The sequence below is a fragment of the Dryobates pubescens genome, chromosome Z (genome assembly GCF_014839835.1).
Source record: "Dryobates pubescens isolate bDryPub1 chromosome Z, bDryPub1.pri, whole genome shotgun sequence".
Taxonomy (NCBI): Eukaryota; Metazoa; Chordata; class Aves; order Piciformes; family Picidae; genus Dryobates; species Dryobates pubescens.
In genome coordinates this window covers 20471274-20493460 of record NC_071657.1, presented here as the reverse complement: position 1 = coordinate 20493460, position 22187 = coordinate 20471274, and positions in this window count along the sequence as shown.

Below are 22187 nucleotides of genomic sequence, written 5' to 3'. Positions count from 1 at the left end.
AACTACCACCCTGTCAGACTCACCGCCATGCCGGGGGAGATCATGGAACAGATCCTCCTAGATGCCATACTGAGGCACATGTTGGATAGGGAGGTAATTCAAGACATCCAGCATGGCTTTAGTAAGGGCAGGTCCTGCCTGACTAACCTTGTGGCTTTCTAGGAGAAAGTGATTATGTTAGTAGATAAGGGACGACATATGGATGTGATCTATCTGGACTTCTGCAAAGCCTTTGATGTGGTCGACCACAGCACCCTGCTTGCCAAGTTGGAGAGATATGGATTCAATGGTGTGACAGTTTTAACCTGTGTCTTTAAGAAAAGGACAGCTACAGAATTCTCTGGCTGAATGTTTAGGTGTAAAAAGGAAAACAAAGATAATTCTAAAATAATTTCATTGGTAGATCAGTAGAATGTATCTTTAAGAACTTAGAGTCTGTGTCCAGTTCTTCTTTCTGTTCCTGGCCAGCCTGCATGCAATGGACCTTGGACTGAAACTTATGAGATAAGAAAACTAACTTTCTTAACTGCTTTGAACTAACAATTTTCCCTTAATATCCATTTGTCTTTTTAATCCTTTTTCTGTCCAGTTAGCTTGGACAAGAAAGTCGGGGAAGAGAGGGGATTTCTCCTTGGGAGGGTTTCTCTGTGTTGTGTTCTTTCCTGTGAATTTTGTATATATTGTATATACTGTATATTTTGTATATATTCATTGCTTTTCATTATTGCTTGTAAAATACAGCTTTCCATTTGCTTCTCCTACTGAGTTTAGCTGTGCTTTGTGTGGTGGGAGGATTAAACCTTCACACTACCACAGATGGGTGGACTGTTCAGTGGATAATGAATTGGCTGGATGATTGCATACAGAGGGTGATGCTCAATGGCTTGAAATCTAGATGGAGAGCAGTGACAGGTGGTGTCCCTCAGGGGTCTGGACTGGGAAATTTGCTGTTTAATATTTTTATCAATGACATAGACAGTGGCATCAAGTGCACCATCAGCAACACCTCTCTGAATGGTAATGTCAATACACTAGAGGGACGACGCGTCATCCAGAGGGACCTGGACAAGCTGGAGAGCTGAGCCCAGGTGACCTCCATGAGGTTCAACAATAGCAAAGGCAAGGTTCTCCACCTGGGTCAGAACAATCCTCACTATCAACAGACTGGGGGATGAAGTGGCAGAAAGCAGCCCTATGGAGAAGGATTTGGGGGTGCTCATGGACAAGAAGCTGGACATGAGCAGGCAGTGCATGCTTGCAAATCACACCCTGGGCTGCATCGGAAGATGCATTGCCAGCAGATCCAGAGGCTATGCCTTTAAAATTTTGTTACAGACTTCAAGCAGAAAATTAGAAAAATTTAAATAAATCACTATTGGATGCAAAAAAGAAAACAGAGATAATTCTGAACAATTTCATTGGAGAGATATCTACCATAAGTCTGGTTGTACCAAAATAATTCCTGGGCTTCGCTTCTCTTCTCTCTTTTCCTCTCCTCTCCTCTCCTCTCTGAACCGAACTGAACCTCTCCTCTCCGAACCTCTCCTCTCCTCTCCGAACCTCTCCTCTCCTCTCCTCTCCGAACCTCTGCTCTCCTCTCCGAACCTCTCCTATCCTCTCCTCTCCGAACCTCTCCTCTCCTCTCCTCTCCGAACCTCTCCTCTCCGAACCGAACCTCTCCGAACCTCTCCTCTCCGAACCTCTCCGAACCTCTCCAAACCTCTCCTCTCTGAACCTCTCCTCCTCTCCCCAAACCTCTCCTCTTCTCACTTTGTTGCTCTGGAGAGAATACTAACCTGCTTCTGCTTGACCTTGGCTGCATTGTTTTGGTTAAGTCTAACAGCTACTTTCTCTGCTCCTTTCTCCCTTTTGTACAGGGAGTGGAGGGGCAGAGAGACAGCTTTCCTGGTCTCTTGACCAAGGGGGTTCTCATGTTCTTTATTAATTGTAGATATCTGTAAATATTGTAAATACTGTATATTTTGTATATATTCATTGCATTCCATTGTAGATTGTAGTTTTGTCTGTAAATACAGCTTTCATTTGCTTCCAAATGAGCTGGTCCGGCAAAGTTAATGTTAGGGGGGTAATTTCAACCCACCACAATTATCAATATATTAAATATTTGATTGTGTTTCCATTACATGTGCAACAGACCCATATTACAAGACTAAAAGCTGTTATAAAGCACATTATTCTAAATATGTTCAGCTGAGACGGCAGTACAGGAAGTCCTTAAATCTTACTGACACAAGTTCAGTTATCCATAACATTACATTAAATTAATGTTTAAATCCAGAAAGGTTATTTAGGTGGACAAGTGATGAGCAAGTACTTTAATTTCATTAAATCTGTACATTTAATTGAGAAAGATAACAGTGAGTATTAGTCTCAACTACATAATTGTGGTTTAGCTGATTTTGCTTTTTACAAAGGGTTGGTGAAGTAATAAAATGCTGTATGCAATATAAAGTATGACATACAACATAAAAGTGCATTGATTTCACAGGTTTACTTCACTATTTATGTTCTGAATTTCAATACTGTAATGCATTAAAAATAGAAACTGAAAAGTAGATAATTGCTTTATGTTACAATGTAACACCTTATATTCAGAAACAAGTACAACAATTAATATTTTCTTTGTAAAACCAGTGGGTAAGAGAGCATGACTGAAAACATTGTGGGTTTTATCTTGGTCTTTTGTCTAACTTTATTTACTTTCAGTTTTTCAGTTTCCTGGACCAATTTTCTGGATTAAAGGAGAAGTCTGCAAAGGGGAAATCTGATTTGACAATTTTGTCTTGAACTTTCTAAGGAAACTTATTTTTATGTTACATTTTAACTTGTAGTTCTTGATACCAGTATAGCAAACTGTTCTCAAATACTTTGCTTATAATTTATAGAACTATTTTGTAAACTTTCAAGATCTGAATACAGCATAATACCCATATGAGGAATGCTGAAAAAGATGTAAAAGCAATTCTCTATGTGAAAATTATTCAAGTATGGTTATTAAAAAGTAAGTCAAGACTCTTTACTAAGTGTGTCTGGTTACACGCATCCCTGGAGGGAGGCTGAAAAGAACCCAGCCCCCAGGTGGACAAAAGAAACCTGATCCATGGGGGCAGAGGAAGATTTGGGGTTCCCCCTCCCAGGGGGAGGATTTCCCTGGATCAAAGGTCTATTCCACTCCTGCTTCCTGTTCAGCAAAGCCTGTTTAAGGGGAGACATTTTCTTGGTTCTCTCTCTTTCCCCTGCACCTTGCCTGCTTGTCAGAGATCTTTTGCTGCTCCTGCTTCCTGAGTTACTACGTGGTCTGCTTCCCTGCTATTTTCAGACTTCTAAAAACTGCATCCAAACAGAATTTACATTACATCAAGGAATCTAATGACAGGTGGGCCTGGTTTTACATATTATTCTATTTACCCTTTTCCTTATACCTTCAAAACTTTCCCTGTTACTCAAATGCTATATGTATTTTGTTAAAAATTACCTTTTTACTTCCAAACCAATTCCAGGCCACTTCTTCTGTGAAAAGATTAAACCAACACAGTAAGAAATAAAATTTTTACTGTCTCATTAAAAATCAGTTATGAAACATGCACCTGCTCCCAAATAGATAAAAATTGTGGCATACTGAGGCTGTGGCATGCTGAAGCATGGACCCTCATGGCATATCTGAAGGAGAGGCTCAGAAAAGGCCAGGATCCATTTTATTGTGAGAACACATGGCTTATATATCTTTCTACCGCAGCACAGAGCAAGCATGATTCTAGCAGTACTTTTCCAATGTATCAAAAAAAAAAATTATCTAAATGGTCATTGGCTGAACATTTAGAAACTTCTTACACCACTGAAGAAAACGCCAGGTGTCCGTTATCTGTCTCCCTTCTACCCTAGAGCTTCCCAAGGCCTCTTCGTAATGAGAGTGTCTGTTTCTTTATCAGAGGACTGTATTTCAAGCTCAAAAGCGGTTAACTATTTTCTTTAATCCCCCCAAAAAAGTAATAATGAAAGAATCACAGTTAGACCCAAGCAGAGAGAAAATATGGAGTCTTAAGTTGAGATACTCATATAAATATCAGTGTTCAGTTCATTCACCCATTTGCCCTCCTTAAAATGTATTTGAACTTTGATAATGTACAGATCTGTGTACACAGATCTTATTTAAGGGTACAATAGCTAGTTAACAATGTAGTAGTTGATTATTGGTTTACTCTTTTTTTAAGAAACAAAAAGGCTAGATTTTCCTCTTCATTATATCTACACCTATATTTATATATCTGTATCTATCATCCATATCAATCTATAACATCTATATCTATGTCTGTATCTACATCTATACCCAACAAAGCAAGCTGCATATTTGATGGATTAATCAGATATTTTTATTAATGAATGTTGTTCACACTTCAATATACAGCAGCTACAGTAAAGAAAACTAAATTCTCATTCAGATTTCTATTTAGTGTAGCTGAATTTCAGTGCAAAATAAACAAACTAAATTTTAATTGAGTTAGACAAGTTATTCCATGCTTATTTTTCATTAGTAATTAAATATTTTTAAATTAGGCTTATTTTCAGCCTCTATTTTCTCTGTTCACTCATGACTTTGATCAGTATATGAAGGCAAAACCTGAAGCAGAGTTTACACACATTAATCAAATTAAATTACTAGATTTTAATCCAAAAAATACCACTATATATATATAAAAATGTATTATGTAAGTATTATTATATATGTATATATATATATATTTATATATAAAATAAGCAAATGATCCTGATTTCTTTATACATAGTAATCTAATAATGTTTTATAAAAGATGCATTGTGTGGTATGTTAAATACATAGAATTATAGAATACAAGGGATTGAAAGGGACCTCATTCTTACTCTGAATATCATAGAGCAAAAGATACTAAGGTGATTAACTAATTTACTGACTTGGTTACTTTTTCAGCCCTAGAAACTAGAAGAGGTCCTTTCTGAAATGGGCTGATGACCCTCTGTGAAGTGCAGCTTGGTTAGCCAACCATATATCACTTACGGAGGTTGCATGTGGTTCTAGCACTGCTGAAACTGCCCTCATGAGGTCCTTAAGGATTTTTAAAAACATGAACAGTGTAATACAAATTTACATGCATGTGTTTAGTCATGAAGTAGCCTCATGAAACTGCTAAAACAAAACTCATATACAAGAGGAAAAGTCACCATATGTACTCTTTAAAATAATAGTCTCAAGAGTACATGGTCAATCAAAATACCACATGAACATCTACTTGATAGTCTTGATTAGAAAAGTTACTCCTGTTCCATGCTATATAACCTTTATCAGATTCTTTTCTTTTCAAAGCAATATTTCTGACAACACTAACCAGTGGTAGGAAAACACCTACTGGCAGCCCCTGTTAAGCTGTGCCTAAGCTATCATCTATGCCACCAACAACATGGAATCAATCCATCTCATAGCATGTAAATAAAGTCATTATAATAATCTTGATAGGTGATTGACATCCCTTAATGCTTAATGAGGGAAACTCAATAGGAGAAGCAACACCTCAGCTGGTCCTGATGGCAAAACCTTGTTTGCAATATTACTGTAGAAAAGCCACATTGATCACAGAGCACTGCCACTGGGGATTATTTGCAGGATCAACAAAGACAAAATATATTATGTTTATTTCAAAGTTACATGAAAATGAGATTTCTTAAGAAAAAAACAGATGAAAAAAATCTTTGTGTTGTGAAATTATTAGTATTCAGGTGGAGATAGTATAAAAATATTATCAATTTATTATTTATTTTTTAAACGGAAAATTATTTATGAGTATATTTATAGGTATGAGTATTTGGTTATGGGTCCTGTATTTCACAAAGGAAACATGACACTTCAAGCAAAATTCAAACCTTACAAACAATGGTTCAAACTGGAAAAGAGGTACTGGCAAAATGCTGACTTTGCCCACAAGGGGAACTGTAGGTCTGCTCAGGGGAGTGGCTAGGAAGCAGAACCTTCAGAGACTTACAAAATTACATTAGCTAGTTTACTCATGGGTTGTTGATTTTGTCTATGATCTTTCTGGACACTGCTATTATAATCCAAGAAATATGGTACTCATTTGCACAAGTAAAGAAAGCAAAGATCAAAGCTCCTTCTCAGCAAGAAGGGGACTACTCATAGCTTACATTGCAGAGGTTTGTTCTGTGGTTCTCCAGTGCTTGGGTGAACAGCTCTCAGGTTCTTTGTCCCTCAGGTTGGGCTGCAGCAGCTCTCTGCTCAGACTGTAGCCAACATGAGGCTGGCAAGCAGCTTTGGCTCTCATGTCAACAACTGGTAACAGCTTTTCTGCACTCAAGCAACTTTCTTGGGCAGCAAGGCAGCTGATGCAGCTTGCATGGGGTTCTCCAGTGCTATGCACAGAAGTGCTTTGCAGTTGCAGTTCATAGGTTGCTTGATGGCTTGGCAAGGCTTATGGCATTCTAGGAGAGACAGCTTCTCTTGGGCTTGCACTGCAGCAGATTCTGGCCGCTGAGAGACATTTGTCCCCAAAGCAGCTCTTGGCTTGGCAACGCAGCTTGCTGCCTAGGAAATACCTTTTTTGGCTGTGACTTGCCAGCAGTACAGATCTTATTGCTTTCTGGATAGACAAGGCAAGTTGCTTACTATCTTGGTGTGAGAAATTGTGTTGCCTTTAATATTTGGCTTTCGCAAGGACCGTGGGGTTCAGTCGTTGGGCTGATTGGTTGGTGATGGTCTGTATTGTGCGGGGCACTGGGAGAGAAAGGTGAGGCGCCAACAGGTCTAAAGACTGGCCAGGTTAAAAGTGCAGGTTTTGTCTCAGTCCTGATGGAGAGGGGTGGGAGCGTGCTGGGGAAAAGATGAATATGTACGTTTTAATATATTAATATGTATGTCTGCCATCTATATAAGTTCAACTCGTGTTGTTAAGGTGCGCCTCTAGCAAACTCGCTATGCACCCAGCGCTGTGTTGCCTTTATTTTATAATAAACTGGTTATAAATTTCAGCAGTGAGTTCGTTTCTCACATTGGCTAGTGTTAACAATTTGGCAAAGATAATTAATGGCCAATGGCAAAAGAGATCTAAAGAGTGAAACATGATAGCTCAAGCTATAGAATAAAGTTTGTCCAAACATGGCCAGATGCACATGCTATCTATAGCCATGTCACAAGGTCAGGCACACATGCACGGCATGCTCTTCATTTACCTCAAGCACAGGACATGTCTAGGCAATACTGGGCATGTCCAGGTTTGCAGACTTACAGGTGTCTAGCTCCTAGTCTTGTGCTGAAAAGCCCAGCTCCACTGGAAGGGGGGGGCAAAAGGGGCCCTAGCTTAGGGCATGTTTGCGCTTGTCCCTCCAAAACAGTAAGTGACACAGACAATTAAAAACCACCCTGATGGAGGCACAGAGCAAACATTTACCCTTTATAAGAACCAACCAACCAACAAACAACCAAACTCCCTTCAGGAATTCGGCAATAAAGCCTATATGCTTGAACAGTAGATGTAATGAAATACTGAAATGCAGAAAAAGAAAAATGCAGAAAGAGTCATGAGATCTTTAGAGTTCAGTATAGGAATGTTAAGTCTAAAAACAATTTGAGAAACATGACAGGCTGAGGGCTGGTAAATGAGATTACAGTACGTATTGGTAGAATGAAATAAATGGAACAATAACAGATTTCTCAGACCAGATATTATCAACCTCTCATGTTCCATAGGGACACTAGGATGTGCCAGCCATGTCTTGTAATATCTTACTAAAAATGCCTGTGTACCAGATGACTGGAAAGTTATTAATATGATACAAATTTTCTAAAATGCTCCATTAGGCAGTTGTGGGGCCATAAATCTGAACTGTGTGGTCCATATGAGATACATGAGTAGAAATATTTTTAAAAAAGAAAATTAATTGGCACATGGATTTATCCAACATATTGAGAAAGAGTCAGCTTAACTTTCTAGAAGGAAGCCACACCTCACACAACATGGGGATTCTCTGAAGGAGAACCCAAGGTTTATAGAGATGATATAGTTCTGGCACTACAAGCATTTAAAGGAAGAAATCTGTCATAAAACAAGAAGGTGGGATTGCATGCAGTTAGAAGGCAGAAAACCAATAGTCAGAATATGTACTCAGCTTTCACAAATACAAAATCAATGTTTGGAAGTTCTCCTTCATGCAATATGAACATAGCCATACAGAATATTTTGCAGAACAGAAATTTGCATGAGTTCAAAAGAGATTGGAAAAATCTATAATACATGTACTTGTGGATTGAATTAAATCTTTCTTGTTTTCAGAAAGGAAAATAAAAGAGTCTGAAACAAAAATTACTCTCTTCATGTGGATAGGACATCTGAGTTTTGCATCTGTAACATGGGGCTATATAGCTCAGGGAAATGTGGAGTCTGAAGATCACTTACCTACTGTTTATACAGCACTGAGAGGATTTTAAATGCTCAGTTAGGAAAAAAAAAAAATAACAGGGTAAAAAAAGCTTATAATTATCTCTTACTAATAAGTTCATGAATTCTTTATAGGCTTCAAACAGTGCTCATCTTTACCTAACAGTCAAACTCAGGATACAACTGGGGAAAAGTCTTGTCTTTTTTCAGTCATCAAAGACATCAATTAGATTTTTACAAGCCTGTGGAATATTCAACTTTTCAAAATATTGTCTTTTTTTTTTGAGAATTCATACAAAACTACTTTTTAAGATCACTGATAATCCATACTCTTCACAGGAAGCAGAGAGGAAAAGTAAGAACTTATAAAAAAAACAAGTTAGAGGTCCAGACAACTGTCAGATTGTAGCCAAGCAGGATGAATCTGGTTAGACTGAATTCACTCCTGCTATCTCACTTCATGCAGTGAAGTATATAGGGGTCAGGGCTCAGTCTTACTGAATAGAGGAGAAATTTGCTATTGTAAATTGTGAGATGGATTCCATCTACAAAAGGCTCACAACTTTATTAAAAAAGGTGGGTTAGGCAATGTTGTCTACTCTTCCTGGACCAGCCAAGGATGATGTGGTCAAACTAGGCATCTTTACCTGTGTTGTAAAACCACCAAGTTGTTGTGGGACAGGAAGACAACTCGATTTACCACGCTTCAAGACCAAGGTCATTTACAATCAGCAGGGAATCGTCTCTTCGCACCACTGGGCTCGTGATCACTACGTCACCCCCGGCTGATTTAAACATGGTTTGCTGCCGCGCGCGAGGGTCCGTTCGTCGGGCAGCCCATATTAGCATGGTTTCGCTACTTTTTTTTTTTTTTTTTCCCCTCCCCTTTTTCTTTTTCTTTTTCTAGTGGGTGCTGTGGTCAGGGACAATCATGGTTGTAACTCGTAGCAAAAACTCCCTAAAAAAGTCAGTGTCAACCCAGACTGAGGAAGAACATAAGCAGGTAGCTGTCCAGGTATCTGGCTGCAGAGAGTGCTGGAGCCTGGCTCTTGAGATGCAGAGTAGTAGGGGTAACGCTTGCATAAGGTGTGAGCAGATTGACTACCTACTTAATCTGGTGACCAGAACGGCCTGGATGGGCAAGCAGCTCCTGGAGGAGTTAAGGGAAAAAAAGAGGCTGTATCACCTTTGGAAGGAGGGGAAGGCTTCTCGAGGTATGTTTAAGGAAGTGGTTAGATTATGTAGGAATAAAATTAGAGAGGCAAAGGCCCAGTTGGAACTGAAGCTGGCCACCTCTGTTAAAGATAATAAAAATCAATTTTACAAATATATCAATGCTAAAAAGAAGGGCAAGAAGAACCTCCACTCCTTACTGGACCTGGAGGGGAACATGGTGACCGAAGATGAGGAAAAGGCTGAGGTCCTGAACGCCTTCTTTGCCTCAATGTTTAACAGCAAGGTAGGAGTCCAGGATGAGTGGCCTCCTGAGCTGGGTAATAGGGTCGGGGAGCAGTGTAATGCCCCAGAAATCCATGAGGAATTAGTCCGGGACCTGCTGAGCCACTTGGACACCCACAAGTCCATGGGACCGGATGGGATCCATCCTAGGGTGCTAAGAGAGCTGGCAGATGAGCTGGCCAAGCCACTCTCCATCATTTTCCTCCAGTCCTGGCTCACTGGAGAGGTCCCAGATGACTGGAAACTGGCCAATGTGGTCCCCATCCACAAGAAGGGACGGATGGAGGAACCTGGAAACTACAGACCAGTCAGCCTGACCTCAGTGCCAGGCAAAGTGATGGAACAGATTATCCTGGTGGCAATAACTGCGCGCCTGAAGGATGGCCAAGGGCTCAGGTCCAGCCAACATGGATTTAGGAAGGGCAGGTCCTGCCTCTCCAACCTGATCTCCTTCTATGATCAGGTGACCCGTCTGGTGGATGTGGGGAGGCCTGTGGATGTAGTCTATCTGGATTTTAGCAAGGCCTTTGACACCGTCCCCCACAGTAAACTGCTGGCTAAGCTGTCAGCTCGTGGTTTGGACCGCAACACTCTGTGCTGGGTTAGGAACTAGCTGGAGGGCTGAGCCCAGAGAGTGGTGGTGAATGGTGCCACATCCAGCTGGCGGCCAGTCACCAGTGGCGTCCCCCAGGGATCAGTGCTGGGCCCCATCCTCTTTAACATCTTCATTGATGATCTGGATGAGGGGGTTGAGTCAGTCATCAGCAAGTTTGCAGATGACACCAAGTTGGGAACAGATGTTAGTCAGTTAGAGGGTAGAAAGGCTCTGCAGAAGGACCTTGACTGACTGGACAGATGGGCACAGTCCAGTGGGATGGCATTTAATAAGTCCAAGTGCCGGGTGCTGCACTTTGGCCACGGCAACCCCTTGCAGAGCTACAGGCTGGGGTCAGAGTGGCTGGAGAGCTGCCAAACAGAGAGGGACCTGGGGGTGCTGATTGACACCTGCCTAAACATGAGCCAGCAGTGTGCCCAGGTGGCCAAGAAGGCCAATGGCATCCTGGCCTGTATTAGGAATAGTGTGGCCAGCAGGAGCAGGGAGGTCATTGTGCCCCTGTACTCTGCACTGGTTAGGCCACACCTTGAGTAGTGTGTCCAGTTCTGGGCCCCTCAGTTTAGGAAGGACATCGAGACACTTGAACGTGTCCAGAGAAGGGCAACAAGACTGGTGAGAGGCCTTGAGTACAAGCCCTATGAGGAGAGGCTGAGGGAGCTGGGATTGTTTAGCCTGGAGAAGAGAGGGATCAGAGGTGACCTCATTGCCCTCTACAACTACCTGAAAGGTGGTTGTAGACAGGAGGGGGTTGGTCTCTTCTCCCAGGCAACCAGCACCAGAACAAGGGGACACAGTCTCAAGCTGTGCCAGGGGAGGTTTAGACTCGAGGTGAGGAAAAAGTTCTTCACTGAGTGAGTTATTCGTCATTGGAATGGGCTGCCCAGGGAGGTGGTGGAGTCGCCGTCCCTGGAGGTGTTCAAGGAGAGATTGGACGTGGCACTTGGTGCCATGGTCTAGTTGTCAGGTCTGTTGGAACAGGTTGGGCTTGATGATCCTTGGGGTCTCTTCCAACGTTAGTTACTGTGATACTGTGATACTGTGAAAGGATGAGGTTGCTAGTATTAAAAGTGTAAGGGAATGTAGGGAAGAGATGAACCAGAAGAGGAAAGAGATAAACCAGAGGGGGAAAGATATGAACAAGAGTAAGCAGGCTCTGCAGGCTCCCACAGCAGAGGCTGGTTACCCAAAAAGCAGAGGGGAATGGACACAGGTTCCTCTCAAAAGACACAAGGTTAAACCTCCTTGCCTTCCCACACCTTCCCCGCCGCTCTTGAAAAACAGGTATGGGGCACTGGAGATGGAGGGTGAGGTGGTCCTGTTGCCAGAGAACACATCATCTGGGGTTCTCCCTGAGGCTAAAGAGCCTAACGGTAAACAATCTCAGGTTAAATGGCCTAAGGCAAAACAGCCTAAGGTTAAACAACCCTCCCCTGGCATCACGACCAGCTCCCTCAAAAAAAAGAGGAGGGTAATTGTTATTGGCGATTCACTTCTGGGGGGAATGGAGGGCCCCATTTGTCGGCCAGACCCATCTCATAGGGAACTCTGTTGTCTCCCTGGAGCCCAAATTAATGATGTTTCCAGAAGGCTGCCCAGGCTGGTACAGCCTTCTGACTATTATCCTTTGCTACTTATGCAGTTAGGGAATGATGATGTAATCAGAACTCCCAGGGCTATCAAAAATGGTTTCAGGGCCCTGGGAGATCTGGTTGAGGGGTCAGGTGCTCAAATAATTTTTTCCTCAATACCCTTAGTTGCAGGAGGGAATACCACAAGGAACAGGACAGCAGCCATAATCAACAAGTGGCTTAGAGGCTGGTGCAGACAAAAGAATTTTGGGTTTTTTGATCTTGGTAAACTTTCTACTGCACCAGGCCAGCTGGCAACAGATGGAGTACATCTATCCCAAAGAAGGGGAAAGGTCACAGTATATGAGAATGGCCTGTCCCCCAAAGGTAAAAAGATTCTGGGGAGGGAACTGGCAGCTCTCATTGACAGGGCTTTAAACTAGTTTCAAAGGGGGAAGGGGCTGAAACTGGTCCCCTCAGGCAAGAGTCTGGGGGCAGTAAGCTAGAGTCAGAGGCCAAACCAGCAGCCCAGCTGAGGTACATGTACACTAATTCATGAAGCATGGGAAACAAACAAGAGGAGCTGGAAGCCTTGTTGCAGCAGGAAAGTTATGATGTAGTTGCCATCACAGAGACGTGGTGGGATAGCTCACATGACTGGAGTGCTGCAATTGATGGCTACAGGCTTTTCAGGAGAGATAGGCAAGGAAGAAGGGGTGGAGGGGTGGCCCTGTACATCAGGGAGGCACTAGATGCCATTGAGCTAGAGATTAGGGACGATCAGGTTGAATGCTTGTGGGCAAGAATTAGAGGGAAGACCGGTAGGGCAGACATCCTGGTTGGAGTCTGTTATAGACCACCCAACCAGGAGGATGATGTCGATGAAGCATTCTATAGACAGCTTAAGGCTGTCTCAAGATCTCCTGACCTTGTCCTCATGGGCAACTTCAACCTGCCTGACATCTGCTGGGATCTCAACACAGCAGAGAGGAGACAGTCTAGGAGGCTCTTAGACTGCATGGAGGACAGCTTCTTATCCCAGGTGCTGTGTGAGCCTACCAGAGGCAAGGCTATGCTTGACCTCCTCTTCACCAACAGGGAAGGGCTGGTGGGTGATGTGGTGGTCGGAGGCTGTTTAGGGGCCAGCGACCATGAGATAATTGAATTTTCGGTATTTGGTCAAACTAAGAGGGGCGGCAAGAAGACCTCCACTCTGGACTTCCGGAGGGCGGACTTCAGGTTGCTCAAGGAAATAATTCAGAGGGTTCCTTGGGAGAAAGCCCTTAAAAATAAAGGGGTCCAGGAGGGCTGGACCTGCTTCAAGAAAGAACTGATGAAGGCTCAGGAGCAGGCTGTGCCAATGTGCCGGAAGAGGAGCCGCCGGGGCAGATGGCCAGCCTGGTTGTGTAATGAACTGTTAATAGAACTAAGGGAAAAAAAGAGGGTGTATCATCTTTGGAAGAAAGGGGAGACAACCCATGGAATGTTTAAAGATGTTGCTAGGGCATGTAGGAGGAAAATTTGGGAGGCAAAAGCACATTTGGAACTTAAACTGGCCTCTGATGTGAAGGACAACAAAAAGTCCTTCTATAAATATATTAATAGCAAGAGGAAGGGCAGGGACAACCTCCACTCCTTGGTTGACATGGAGGGAAATGTTGTATCACAGGATGAGGAAAAGGCAGAGGTACTTAACACCTTCTTTACCTCAGTTTTTACTAGCTGGAAAGAACGTCTACCAGACAGCTGGCCTGCAGAGCTGGCAGAAGGAGCCAGGGAGCTGCATAGTTTCCCTGTGTTGCATGCACAAGTGATAGGAGCTCTCCTCAGCAGCTAAACCCCCACAAGTCCATGGGACCAGATGGGATCTATCCTAGGGTGCTGAGAGAGCTGGCAGATGAGCTGGCCAAGCCATTCTCCATGATTTTTCATCAGTCCTGGCTCACTGGAGAGATCCCAGATGACTGGAAGCTGGCCAACGTGGTACCCATCCACAAGAAGGGCCGGTTGGATGAGCCAGGGAATTACAGGCCTGTCAGCCTGACCTCAGTGCCAGGAAAGATCATGGAACAGGTCATCTTGAGTGCAATCACACAACACTTAGAGGATGGCCAAGGGATCAGGCCCAGCCAGCATGGGTTTAGAAAGGGCAGGTCCTGCCTGACCAACGTGATCTCCTTCTATGATCAGGTGACCCGCCCTGTGGATGTGGGGAGGCTTGTGGATGTAGTCTACCTGGACCTCAGCAAGGCCTTTGACACCGTCCCCCACAGCAAACTCCTGGCCAAGCTGTCAGCCGATGGCTTGGATGGGAGCACACTGCGTTGGGTTAGGAACTGGCTGGAGGGCCGAGCCCAGAGAGTGGTGGTGAATGGTGCCACATCCAGCTGGCAGCCAGTCATTAGTGGTGTGCCCCAGGGATCAGTACTGGGCCCCATGCTCTTTAACATCTTTATTGATGATCTGGACGAGGACATTGAGTCCATCATCAGTAAATTTGCTGACGACACCAAGCTGGGGGCAGGAGTTGATCTGCTGGAGGATAGAGAGGCTCTGCAGAGGGACCTCGACAGGCTGGACAGATGGGCAGAGTCCAACGGCATGAGATTTAACACATCCAAGTGCCGGGTTCTGCACATTGGCCACAGCAACGCCATGCAGAGCTACAAGCTGGGGTCAGAGTGGCTGGAGAGCAGTCAGGCGGAGAGGGACCTGGGGGTGCTGGTCGACGGTAGACTGAACATGAGCCTGCAGTGTGCCCAGGCAGCTCAGAGGGCCAATGGCATCCTGGCCTGCATCAGGAACAGTGTGGCCGGCAGGAGCAGGGAGGTCATTCTGCCCCTGTACACTGCACTGGTTAGGCCGCACCTCGAGTACTGTGTCCATTTCTGGGCCCCTCAGTTTAGGAAGGATGTTGACTTGCTGGAACGAGTCCAGAGAAGAGCAACAAAGTTGGTGAAGGTTTTGGAACATAAGCCCTACGAGGAGAGGCTGAGGGAGCTGGGGTTGCTTAGCCTGGAGAAGAGGAGACTCAGGGGTGACCTTATTACTCTCTACAACTACCTGAAGGGAGGTTGTAGACAGACGGATGTTGATCTCTTCTCCCAGGCGGCCAGTACCAGAACAAGAGGACACAGTCTCAGGCTGCACCAGGGGAGGTTTAGGTTGGATGTTAGGAAAAAGTTCTACACAGAGAGAGTGATTGCCCATTGGAATGGGCTGCCTGGGGAGGTGGTGGAGTCACCATCACTGGAGGTTTTTAGGAGAAGACTTGATGGGGTGCTTGGTGCCATGGGTTAGTTGTTTGGGTGGTGTTGGATTGGTTGATGGTTTGGACGCGATGATCTTGAAGGTCTCTTCCAACCTGGTTTATTCTATGTATTCTATGTATTTGCAAAGCTGGCCTACCAAAGAGATGAAAGAGGGAGTCTGATGAAGATGGCCTTGTTTTGGCTAAAACTGATAACATAAAGCTCAAATAACAACAAAAAAAAAGCAGTTTCAATGCATAAAATCATAGAATCATAGAATCAGTCAGGGTTGGAAGGGACCACAAGGATCACCTAGTTCCAACGCCCCTGCCATGGGCAGAGACACCCCACACTAGATCAGGCTGGCCAGAGCCTCATCCAGCCTGGTCTTAAACACCTTCAGGGACAGGGCCCCAACCACCTCCCTGGACAACCCATTCCAGGGCTTCATCACTCTCATGGGGAAGAACTTCCTCCTCACGTCCAGCCTGAATCTCCCTACCTCCAGCTTCATTCCATTCCCCCTAGTCCTATCACTACCTGATATCCTGAGAAGTCCCTCCCCAGCCTTCTTGTAGGCCCCCTTCAGATACTGGAAAGCCACAATTAGGTGTCCTGGTTGGACATGACTAGGAGATGGGGGAGATAGACAAAGGAAAACATGTACCAATAAAAGGCCAGCTAAACCTGTTTGGCCGATATCCTGACCACTCACTGCTGTGCTGATGCCCAGAAGGTGATTGGCGAAGTTTCAAATTACTTTTCTGCCAGTGGTCAGTCTAAACAATTTCATTGGTCGTTCCCACTGTCCCTACCTACTATCCAGCGAAACCACAGCCAAGGGAACGGGCTTGGCAGAATCAGCGGGGAAAGAAGACCCTGTTGAGCTTGACTCTAGTCTGGCGCTGTGAAGAGACATGAGAGGTGGACTGTGGCAGTTTGACACTGTGCCTTTAAGAAAGGGGCACACTGGCTAAATGTTTATAAAATATTTTGGTATTCTAAACGAATTTCATTGGCCATGTATTGTGGGAGGTGAGATTGGACCCAGGGGAGCTGGGAACTTTCTCTCAGTCTTCCTTTCTTCGCTGTCCCTTTTGGCTGGATCTGCTTCTGGGCTTCTTGCCAAGAGATAAGAACTAACTCACTCCCTGTGACAGGCCTGTCCGCTTCTTCCCCTGTCCTGCTAACCATCCTCGTCTCTTCTTCTACCTCTTTGGGGGAGAAGGGAGGTAGGGGGTGAAGGGGGGCACAGGGGGAAGTCCCCTCTGTGGGGGGTCTGGTTTCTGGTTGAGTTCATTTGCTGTATATTCCTGTATATATTGTAAAATACCTGTATTTGTTGTGTTACATATAATCTCTTTCCTTGTAAAATACACTCTCATTTCTCCGACTGGGTTTAGCCGTGGTCTCTTTCTCAGTGGGGGAGGGAAAGCAGAGCCTTTCCTTTCAAACCCTCCACTACCTTTGCAATCAGTTTGTCTGAGTCGTTATTTCTGCAAGTGGTGGGGAGAGGGTCTGCCCCAACCCATTACAGTCAGTTTTGTTTCAAAACAGCAGTTAAATAGAGGGGTTCTTGAGTAACCCGCCCCCTTTTTTCCTTCCTTTGGCTCTGGCTCATCTCCTTCTAGTGAGGGGTGTGCTACTCGCCCATCCTCCTCCACCAGCATCCACCATGTGAACTCCAGTTTCGCTTTCAGTGTTGGGCAATGTGCTTGAATCCTATTTTTTTTCTTTTTACTTTTCCTTGGCTTTACAAAATTATACCGAGAACAGAGTTCTGGATTACAAACTTCTCTAACCGCTGCTCTCAACATCACATCTTGGACTGATTCGGAATCTCCGGACTGAATATTGCTTCGTAAGTGATTCTGATTATTGAATTCATAAAGCATATTGGACATTATTTTCCCTCCTACCCTCTGCCTTTGCTCCACCAGGGAGCAAAGGAGACCAAGTTTGTTACTGGATCAAGAATTGCAGCTCCTTGCTCTCCCTTCAACTGTGAGTTTGATATCAGGAGTGTAGTTACTCTAGATCCAATTAAAGTGCTCACACCATTATAATTACCAGCATTTTGTGTAAGTGATTCCCCACCGGATACCCGAACCTAAACAAATTGTAAATAAGTTTATTAACATTTGGCGCAGAAAATAGTTATTAATAAATTAATCCCTTCTGTTAATTGATCATCCCACTTATCAAGCATTAGTAGCTTTATTTTTTGAATTAATTCAATTCATTAGGTCACCTTGGAGCCTTCTTTTCTCCAGACTGAACAGCCCCAACTCTTTCAGCCTGTCCTCACAGGAGAGGTGCTCCAGCCCTCTGACCATCCTCGTGGCCCTTCTCTGGACACCTTCCAGCACGTCCATATCCCTCTTGTAATAAGGGCTCCAGAACTGGATGCAGTATTCCAGGTGGGGTCTCACCAGAGCTGAGTAGAGGGGGAGAATCACCTCCCTCGACCTGATGGCCACACTTCTCTTGATGCAGTCCAGGATCTGATTGGCCTTCTGTGCTGCAAGTGCACATTGAGAGCTCATGTTGAGCTTCTCGTCCACCAGCACCCCCAAGTCTCTCTCCTCAGGGCTGCTTTACAGCCAGTCACTGCTGGATTTATGCCTGGGATTGCCTCGACCCAGATGCAGGACCCTGCACTTGGTCTTGTTGAAACTCGTGAGGTTGGCTTGTGCCCACCTCTCTAGCCTGTCAAGGTCCCTCTGGATGGCATCCCTTCCCTCCAGCGTGTCTGCTGCCCCACACAGCTTGGTGTCATCATCAAACTTGCTGAGGGTGCACTCAATGCCACTGTCCATGTCACCCACAAAGATGTTGAACAAGCCTGGTCCCAGGACTGATCCCTGAAGGACTCCGATTGTCAATGGCCTCCACTGGGACATGGACCCATTGGCAGCCACTCCTCAAGCCAGTTCTTTATCCATCCAGTGGTCCATCCATCAAACCCATGTTTCACCAGTTTGGAGACCAGGATGTGGTGTGGGGTGGTGTCAAAGGCTTTGCTCAGGTCCAGGTAAATGGCATCAGTTGCTCGCCCTCATTTATTAATGTTATCACCTGTTCATAGAAGGCCACCATGTTTGTCAGGCAGGATTTTCCCTTGGTGAAGCCATGCTGACTGTACCAAATCACCTCTTCACTATTCTTTTGAGCCTCTTTTGAGGGACAGGGTGTCTGAACAAAAACTTTTGCCTAAAAAATTTTGCTTAATTCTGCCCCTGTACTCAGCACTGGTTAGGCTACACCCTGAGTACTGTGTCCAGTTCTGGGCCCCTCAGTTAAGGAAAGATGTTGACTTGCTGGAACATGTCCAGAGAAGGGCAACAAAGCTGGTGAGGGGTTTGGAGCACAAGCCCTATGAGGAACGGCTGAGGGAGCTGGGGTTGCTTAGCCTGGAGAAGAGGAGACTCAGGGGAGACCTTATTGCTTTCTACAGCTGCCTGAAGGGAGGTTGTAGCCAGGAGGGGATTGGTCTTTTCTCCCAGGTAACCAGTACCAGAACAAGAGGACTCTGTCTCAAGCTGCACCAGGGGAGGTTTAGGCTGGATGTTAGGATGAAGTTCTTCATGGAAAAAGTTATTGGCCATTGGCTGTCCAGGGAGGTGGTGCAGTCACCATCACTGGAGATGTTTAGGAAGAGACTTGATGGGGTGTTTGGTGCCATGGTTTAGTTGATTACATAGTGTTGGATGATAGGTTGGACTCGATTATCTTGAAGGTCTCTTCCAACCTGGTTAATTCTATTCTATTCTATTCTATTCTATTCTATTCTATTCTATTCTATTCTATTCTATTCTATTTTTTTTTCTTAGTGAAGATTTTTTCAGTGTACAATTATTTTTTTCTTCAAAAGAAGTTGCACTCAATATGACATCTACAACTTAACCAGCCTATTCACTTAGGGAATGAAACATTACATCTGTTTCTCTGGACATCTGACCCCTGCCCAGAAACTTTCTTTTTCCATAGAAACATAGCTCAACTTAGGAACCATTATTCAAGGTGTTCCCTGCAAACGGCAGCACACCATGGAATAGGAAAAGATATCTATCTTTAATAACATTTATCTTGTCCAGTTTCCACTCCCTTCCCCTTTCAACTCCACCATGCAGGAAGAAGAATCGTACTGAGGAGGTAGAAACAGTATTTTTATTTTGAAAATCAAAGCTTTTGATGTCATTACACAAAACTTACAGAATCACATGTCCTTTTATGAAAAAATGGGATTCTTCCTTCAGCCAGGAAAGGATATTAATTTATTATTGCTTTACTAAACTAGGTTAAAGGTCATGAAAGATATCAATGAGAAAAAGAAAATCATAAACAGGACAGTACCATATATCTTTTTTAATTAACAAACACAAGGTATCACCTAAGCAACCTTTTAAAGTACTGTAGGACATAAAAGGAACATTTCACTTGTAAGTGAAATTCATTCATTTTATTCTATCTAATTTGTTGGGGTTTGTTTTTTGTTTTTCTAATATTATTGCAGTTTTCTTTGTGGACACAGATGGACTTCAAGAAAGTATGCAATTTCGAACATAACTAAGTTTGGTGATAATGTGAAATAGGACTGGACCAGTAAATAGAGAAGACAGCCAAATATTTGAAATTGTTATATGGGGTAAGCCTTAGAGGCTGGTAATGTATTAGCATGATGCCATGGATTGAATTGAACCTGCTGCTGTTATTCATACCATGCTGCAGTCATGCCAGATTCAAAAATTAAAGTGCTAACTGGAGCAAAGTATTATGATGCTTGAACTTCAGATTGCAACATGGCAAGATTCTGGGTTTTGTGTGTGATGAAAAAGTTATTAATTTATTAATATGTAATGCCGTGGTGTGGCTCAGTTGGTAGCACATAAGACCCTTAATGGGAAGCTTGTGAGTTCAAGCCTGCAGTGGGCACTATTGTCCTCCCTACTCTAGTCATGGGGTCTGTGGTGACAGGTTAGACTCGATGATCTTTGAGGTCTCTGCCAACCTTGGTGATACTGAATACTAATATGAATTATTTACATATTAATTGTATTAATTATTACAATTGCTAATAATCAACTAATGACTATTTTATGTTCATATTCTAGTGCATGATTGTGAAATACATTCCATAAGTGGTTTAATATTTATAATTTGGACCTAACTAGAATATTTACAGAATTAATTTCTATTAATATAATGAAGGGTGCAATTCCAACACTTGTCCACCGGGAGGCGACTCGACAGGACGTAGTGGCTTCTTAACTGTATACAGAGGTATTACAATGTGTCAGAGATTGAACTAGAAATGTTACGCTGCTAGATGCGGGTGCTTTGAACAGAATGTTAGTGAGTGGAAAGCACATGGAAGGTACAATGTGTCCTTTGTTTGTAGCAGGCTGCAGTCGCCGGGGCTGACTCCCAGGCTGGTCCAGACAGCAAAGGTGGAGGCAACCTCCTGCCTCCCGTGGCAGCGGAGAGTGGATGGAACGTAGGCTAGCTGGTAGGCAGGTTCCCTTCGCAGGACTTGGGCGGCTCCCTCCAGACAGCAGTGAGCGGTCCTGTGGGGTCAGCCCGGCAGGGCCGGTAGGGCTAGTCTGGAATGGGGTCAGCCCTTGTGGCAACAACCTTCGGGGCTGATGAGGACGGCCCTGGGGAAGAAGCGCAGCCACGGGTGCTTTCTCTAGAATGGCAAAGTGAGATCTGGTCTATGACTAGGACTCCTAAGGGTCACTATATGAATAATAACAACTAGTGGACTTAGTGGATTTCTTTCAACCCCACTGCCAAATATATTTATCTTGCAGAATCAGGAGCAGCTCAGAAATTCTGATGAACAAACTAAAAATATTCCTTCTATTTGCTAGACAGAGCTTTCAAAGCATCTCAAGGTATTCACTAGAAGAATCATAGAATCATAGAATTATAGAATCAGCAAGGTTGGAAAAGACCTCAATGATCATCAAGTCCAACCTGTCACCCAGTCACCCAACACCTCATGACTACTAGACCATGGCACCTAGTGCCACATCCAGTCCCCTCTTGAACACCTCCAGGGATGGTCACTGAGCCAAACTGAGCCAAAAGTTAAAAATGAAATTTAATTAATTTTTTAAAAAATATCTGAATTCAACCCTTACATATTTTGGTTAAATCAAGAAATAAAATTAAAGACATTCTAGTATATTTTTGTTTATTCAAAGGAAATGAAATATTTTTAAAAGAGTAAAGGAAGAATTTTTTTTAAAGAAATGTAGAAGTAAAACGAAATAACTCTTTTCTAGAAGGGAAAAAAAAAGAACAGAAGTTTTTCTTTGTTATCTTTGTGCTTTCTTTGTGCATTGTTGTGTTTGTGTGGCCAGACTACACCATTCTTCATATCATTGCATGATAATTAGGCCAAGACAAAAAAGTTTAATTTCAGCTATTGCTCCCTCCCTGCTGCAGAACATAATGGGTTATGTTAACGGACAAGTTACATCTAGGAAGGGTTAAAGAGACATTTTATAAAGTCCAAGCAAGTCCCATGTCCCAGCTGATACTACACCTGAAGCATAATTTCTCATAGAGATTTAATTAATTTATCTGGCTGCTTCAAAATTAGTGATTAAGGTAAGAATGTATCTGCCACATTCTACGTGTCGTGTTTCTGATGCTGGCCAGAAAACTGGAAATGAATGGCTTTTGGTGAATGCATATAGTGCTACTGCCTTCTCTGACTTGATCCTAAACTGACCCAGCACACCTGCTTTTAGTGAGGGAATTGGCCATAACTCTGTAGGGCAAGAATCCACTAAGCATTTAACTTTACTGCTTCAGACAGAAAATTCACAAAAATTGCTTTTCACTC